Below are 7,285 nucleotides of genomic sequence, written 5' to 3'. Positions count from 1 at the left end.
CCATCGATTCTTAGCGAAGAATTCACCCTTGTTACGCTGATTCAATGTCATCAATCGTAGAAGCAACGTAAAAATCGAAAGTTTTCCTGCTTGAATGGAAGCTAAGGGATACAGATACAGTATTAACTTTTTCTAGATGCGCGCTGAGAATGCGATAATTTCGCATTCCCAGCGCAAATTATATTCTTGCAACAGTTGCTCGTGCTATAAATGACGATTTACATCGCTAGTTCCTGCGTTATTTCTCGGCGGACAAATATGACCGATCTAGAGGGTACTTCCCGCGGACATCACATGCTGTGACGGCGGACATGTCCGCCGTGAATTTCGAGGCCTGTAAAGGTAGCCTACTTCGGGTATTTTATCTATAATATAAAAGAAACTTGTGAATAGCACGAAACGTGTGTGGCAAAATGTTTGATGCCATACGTTAGAACTACAATCAAAGCATTTTCCCGTAGTGTTCAAAATGTTCTGGAAGAGAACTCCCTTCCATAAAAATAGCGGCTTTTTTCATCTGTATTTCTGAACATCTGGTCGGAAACTAGGCTGTTTTCTAGATGTGAAAAACTTTCGCAACAAGTATCCAACAGAGTCATTTTAACAGAGCAATATTGTTAATTGGCTCAAACGGCAAAATACAAACTGGCATAGACGTTGACAACTAAAAGTAACCTAAGTTATTTCATCTATAAAAGAAACCCGTTGTGTCGAATAGCACAAAACGTGTGTGGCGAAATGTTTGATGCCAGGCGTTAGAACTTCGATCAAAGCATTCTCTCGCAGTGTTCAAAATGGGTCTGCTACTATTCGGTGAGTCCAATTCGGTGAGTTCCTAACCTCTAACCCCTAACCCTAAAACGGCAATAATAATTAGACTACGGTACCTGATTATTTAAAAAAAAAATTGAAAAAATCCCCCGTTAAGGGATCGGACTCACCGAAACGGGCCATTCCGGTACAAAATGGTGGCACAGACGCCTTGAGAATTTCTTGCGTGAAGCGTCGCTTTTAGGCCTTGCCTTGAAGTGGGTCTGCTACTATTCGGTGAGTCCGATTCGGTGAGTCCGATTCGGTGAGTCCGATTCGGTGAGTCTGATTCGGTGAGTTCCTAACCTCTAACCCCTAACCCTAACTCCAAACCCCTAACCCTAAAACGGCAATGATAATTAGGCTACGGTACCCGATATTTAAAAAAAAAAATTGAAAAAATCCCCCGTTAAGGGATCGGACTCACCGAATCAGACTCACCGAATCGGACTCACCGAAACGGGCCATTCCGCCTTGAAGTACCTGGCGGAAGAAATTGACGTAAGTCGGCATTCTTATGATGCTCCCACCCCCCGATTGTTTCTCGACCTGACTTGACGTCCTCTCTCAGTTTTTTTTTTCCGTAAGGCACGGCGTTTCTCGAATAGGGACGGCGCGTGTCGAGCGACGTGATCACTGAAAAAGGCAAAAATCGCAGCCCTGCTTACAATAATCTATGGCAGGGGTGTGCAACCTTTATTACAGGAAGGCCAGGTATAAATAACTGGGTGAAACCGTGGGCCGCATGCTTATTTAACATATGATTTCTAGTAGTTGCACAAAAAGGTAGTTTTTTGTTAGTAAAAAAATTCAATCAGCTTTGTTGTATAAAGGTACAAATGTAAGTACATGTACCATAAAACGCCGTCGTAGCGATGAATTTGGACTGGAACACGTGGGTGAGCGGCTGAGCGCACTACCATCCTCCTCATCAAATGGTCATCGCTTGGCCTGGTAACCCTGGGCATAGGCGCCGACTTTTATTTTTGCACGGGGTGGCGGATAGCACAATATGGTAACCTAAAAACTTTTAAACTGCATGTTTTTGTTTGATTTTTACTAAGCGTGTTTCGTAGATGCAATTGTCTTTTCACACCTGATTTGTAGCTCGATAATTTACAAAGCAACTTTAAAACAAAGCACAGGAGGTATGTTGTGAATTTTATTGTTATGTTGCTGCTCTGATCTGACACTTAACATTTGGACAGAACTGACAGAAGGCTCTATCTTTGCATCTATCGTATTCTAGCCACGGGAGTTCGCTCTCCCACGATTTTTGATAGCTTCTCCCTTCAACAGCGATTACCCTGCTCATGCTCGGTTCATCCACCTCCATGATCGTGCTACCGCCTTTTGGCAGTGGCACACTTTCATTTCGTTCAGGCGTTTGGTCACTTTCATGCTGGCTGAAATCCTGACTAGACGCAACAAAAAATGACTCAATGGAGGGCTGCAATTTTGAACGCTTTTTCGGTGGCATCTTTAAGCTGAATAAAACTGGAATGTCGGCGAAAACTTGTACTGGAAGACTTTTCGTAATTTTTTTTATGATGTAACAAGCCACTCCTATGTCAGACCAATAAATTCCCGCCTCACAGTTTGTCACGCATTGACACGCAATATTACTGCATGAAGTAGATAACAAAGTAGAAAATTAAAGCATGAAGTAGATGACAGTGCACTCCAATTGAAATCGGAAAATAATTCAAAATGCAAAATCTTGAGTAATTGAAAAAGGTTGCTTTTATTATTGGGAATTGACAGGGGGTGTAGCTTTCCTCGAATATAATCATGTAAGAATCGAATAGATTTGCAGAACGTTAAAACTGCTACTTTACTAAGTGCACCTTTTAAATAAAACTGAAAAAGTTTCAAAAATTGCATTTTTTTAATAAAATTTGAAAATAGATATTCATTTAGGGCAGGGGTTCCCAACCTTTCTACGATCTCGTAACACTTGGACGTTCTGTACTGCCAAGCGTACCACCTCTTGCAGAACAACTAATTTGATCGAATCATATTTTATTCAGGAGAATAATATTGGCGTACTAAAATAACACTAAAGCACCACAACTAAATTTAATAAGGTTTTTATTTACTGTCCACCAATTGGTCGATACCCGGTGTAAATTTGCCAACAGCGCAACGAAAGTCATTTCCAGGCGCATCTAGTCGGTTTCGATTTTTTGACTTGATGTTGATCATGACTGAAAATCCCTGCTTGCATTCCACGTGGAAGGGATAATCAGTAGCTGTGGAACAGCATGGGAAGCTAGTGTTGAATATGAAGAGGCCATACTAAGCCAGAAGTTTATTGGAGAACATTCCTTGTAACTGTTACCAGTGGCGCGGGAACTATTTTTCTCTAGGGGGGGCTAAAGCTGCCATTAGTGTTGTGAGCTTCTGGGGGGCTTCGTCCCCCAGACCCCCCTTACGCAGAGGTGGGCAGTAGCGCGCTACTTTTGCAGCGGCGCTACTTTTTTCGTAAAAGTAGCGGTAGCGGCGCTACTTTTTAGTTGGAGTAGCGGCTGCAGTAGCGGCGCTATTTTTATTCCAAAGTAGCGGTAGCGGGAGAGGCGCTACTTTTTTTCAGTCGCACTCCCGCTACCGCTACTTTTTAATTTAAATTGAAAAAAATGCTTGTTTTTTTTTTTGCGATACTGGCGTGGTAAAGCAGCTATATAATCGGCTTGGTTGCAAAGTTTCGGTCTTTTCTAGCTGACGTCAACTTCTTCGGCGAATATCTCCGTGTGATGAAGGCTATCTGCCAGGCTTTAGACATTCTCCAGGGCGAGTCCAAGGCATATTACGGAGTTTTGCTTCCAACCATCACAATTTGCGGGCAAAAGTTGACCGAGATCAGTGATCTTGTGACCTGTGAGGAGTTGAAAGTGAAAGTCCTTGCAGGGGTGAAGAAACGATTCAACAAGTGCTTCAACAACATGAAATGCGTTGTGGCATCATGTCTTTATCTCTCCTTCAAGACGTCGTGGCTACAATTTCTGCACTACGTTTCCACGAATGATGCTGACGCACTGCGAGAAAAAGTCAAGACAGATGTAATTCGACTGTTGCCGGAGACATCAAGCCAGGTTGATACCGAGAAGAGTGACACCAACACCAGTCATGACTCCGAGGATGTATTTTTTGGAGTGTTTGCGCCATCCCGTGAAACGTCAGTGCAGAAGGAAGCAACAATTGTGGACGCTTTTTTTTCGGACAAGAGCAAGTCCTTGAGCTTTTCGAATATCGAGTTAAAACATCTGTTCATTAAATACAACACTCCCATTCCTTTCAGTGCTGCAGTGGAAAGACTTTTCTCTAATGGAAAAGATGTGCTTAAGCGAAAGCGGGCAGGACTTAGTGACTCTCATTTTGAAATGCTCGTGTTTTTGAAAGATACGTAACAATAAATTTCCCTTAGAATGTGTTTTCTATAACAACTTTAAAATGACAGCGTAAACGATTGACACCGGTAACATTTGTTTTCAAGGTCATTTTTGCGTCACTAGGGACTTGAGTGTTTCCTAATGTTATTTTAGACAAAAGTAGCGGAAGAAGTAGCGGTAGCGCGCGCTACTTTGGCCCGAGTAGCGGTAGCGGGTAGCGCGCTACTTTTGTAAATTGGTAGCGGGTAGCGGTAGCGCGCGCTACTTTTGTAAATTGGTAGCGGGTAGCGGTAGCGCGCGCTACTTTGGCCCAAGTAGCAGTAGCGGGTAGCGCGCTACTTTAAAAGTAGCGGGTGCCCACCTCTGCCCTTACGTAGGAGGACGTTTAAAACTGGGAGCAACTTTTCTAGGTCCCTCCTGAGTCCTGTGTGTAAAACGACGCCAAAAACACACACATTGTACGTTGTAAAAAACGAATAACGGCAACAACAAAGCAGCTGTTCAGGAAATTAAAAAGAAAACGAACAAATTAGAAAGTGATGCGAAAACGACAGTTTGTGGAAATGAGTTCTCACACTCTTCCGAAGATTGCTTTTCGCTCAGGTTTTTTTCTATTTGAACTGTGTCATGAGCTTTTTGACATCGACAGTATTCAAAATGTTTTGGTGGACATACATCAACGCAAGATGAGTAAGTCTGTATTGTGTCATTGAGCTTCTCAACCACGTTTTCAGGCGTCTTAGAGCAGAAAAAGAACTTTCTGATGATGCAGCTGAAACCGGGAGGCAAAGGCAGAGCTCTACGAATTTTCACGTTTCTTTGAAAAGATCTAGTGTTCGAGGGTTTAGTTGCGATAGTATCTCAGCAACCTTTTGAACGGAGTTTGCGGTTTTTCCACTTATAGGCTACAGCATCGCTGAGCAAGGTATAAGTTCCGTTTTTAGGCGATCTTTTCTGATGGCATCGGTTAAGCTGATGTCTGCATCAGATCCTTCCTCACCATTTGCACAGCTCAGAAGGGCCTTTTCTCTGTTGGCTGCTGTAAGCAGATCCACCTGGTCGAATCTTCGATCAAGCTCAGCTTGAACCAAATCAAGGGCTTCGATGTATTGCCGTTTCCACGCTCCTTCTCCCGCAGATGACAAAGCATCCGATTCCTCTGTGTTTCAAAATTTTGCTGGAGTTTTGCTAACTCGGAGATCCTTTGGCGTCTTTAGGTTATTGGCAGACGCTGGGACGTTCACTGCTTCCACAAGCTTGGAAACGAATTCATCTTTTCTGAGATTTTTGATCCGTTCGCGGAAAATGGTGATGGATCCAAAGCTGAAGGAGCGGAGATCTTGTTTTGGAGTTGTCTAGCGACGGCTTCTGCAGGCTGAAAAACTTCACCTCTGCAGGTAATCGCAAAATAAAGCCGCATTGTGTGTGCTTATTTTACCAAGCTGAATAGGCTATCTTTGCACGTGCGTCTCCTTCCATTGCACTAGCTTCTGTCATGTCGGTCAGACATTGCAACAGGGTAGGGTAGCACTTAACAACACGAGTGAGGGCAGAAGCACGATCGCACCAACGAGTATGACACAAACCCAGCAAATTGCAGGAAACTTCATCGGAACTAAAAAGTGACATAAACAAAGATTTAGGCTACGTTTAGACGATTCACGAATTACAACTGCAACACCTTGAACAAAGTTTAAGGCCTCCGCAATAAGCTTCACCTCCTTTACAACGTCTTGCAAAATCAAATCGAGAGCATGATTACTGCAGTGAATGTATAACGATCCAGGGCATAATGCTTTAAGTTTGGCCCGCACTCCGTTATAACAACCAGATCTCTTGCTGTTCTATGCTGTAAGCGTAAAGTGAATATTGCAGAATGATGTCCAATAAATGATGGAACGCCGTGTTAGTAGGGAGGGTGGCTAGTACCGCTACTGCGAGGTAGGCTATATAGCTCCTTGTGATTGACGACTCTTTATTGCGAATGATGAGCGCGATCACACGTAGGCCTAATAGGAACTCGATTCATCGTAGCAATTATTGCTCGAATAATTTTCTGAGAATATGTTATGTACCTTAAATTATCAGATTTTTCTAGGGGGGGCTGAAGCAATTATCCAAAATTCCAGGGGGGGCTGAATTAGCTCTAGGGGGGGCTGAAGCCCCTTGAGCACCCCTACTTTCCGCGCCCTTGACTGTTACTGAACATTTTATTCTGATCTATTTTTAGCTTACAACTAGCTTTGTTCAACGCTATTTGTAGCTTAAGCTATAAAACAGTATATGATATCTATCAAGAGCAATCATTTGACATAATTAGCGCCCACTGTCCCACAGAGTTGTAGGCCTACCACTTTTCAAAGCAACTGAGCTCCTTATTGACAATTGACATGACCTGTATTTTGAAGATCGTAATGATACGAAACAACAATAATAGTTACGTAACAATAAGAATAGCTTCGGGAAAATTTTTTTGCAAACAAAATCAGATAAACAAAATATAAAGTTGTTTATCCACGTTTTTGTGAAAAAAAAAACGGAAGCTACCCGCGTACTACCTGAAACTTGGGAGCAAGTCTTTTAGGCGCTGACAGTTAGGCACTGGTCTAATAGGCACGCACACTGTGGCGTCTGGATATTTAGGTGCGGAGCACTGTAGCGCCCGGTCATTTAAGTGCTATTCCTAGTAAAGTCTGTAGATTGTATCAGCTTGGCAGCTTGCCAGAAAATTATATCATGGCTTTCGTGAGTGAAGCTGCTTAAACCGGCCAGGGATATCTAGATATCCCTGAAACCGGCAATGCTTTTCACACAAAATGTTATATTGAACAGAAAAATATATTGTTGTTTTATTGATTTATTATTGTTTTATTTGTTGTTAGTCCAAGTTTGCGTTGGTGAAAGCTTTCATCATCATCGGCCATACCTGAATAAGAGTCGGCTACCGTGAGTCTCCACAACGATCGATTGGTCCATACTTCTAATTAGGTTTTCAAAATTTTGGTTTGTCCATGTTGAAAGATTTTTGAAGATTTCCAAACGTTCCGGTGCCTCTGACCAGGAAATCGCCCCATCATTGCCGAGTG

Source organism: Aplidium turbinatum, chromosome 1 (assembly GCF_918807975.1).
Source record: "Aplidium turbinatum chromosome 1, kaAplTurb1.1, whole genome shotgun sequence".
Lineage (NCBI taxonomy): Eukaryota > Metazoa > Chordata > Ascidiacea > Aplousobranchia > Polyclinidae > Aplidium > Aplidium turbinatum.
The sequence above is the reverse complement of the archived record's forward strand: the minus strand, read 5'-3'. Positions refer to the sequence as shown.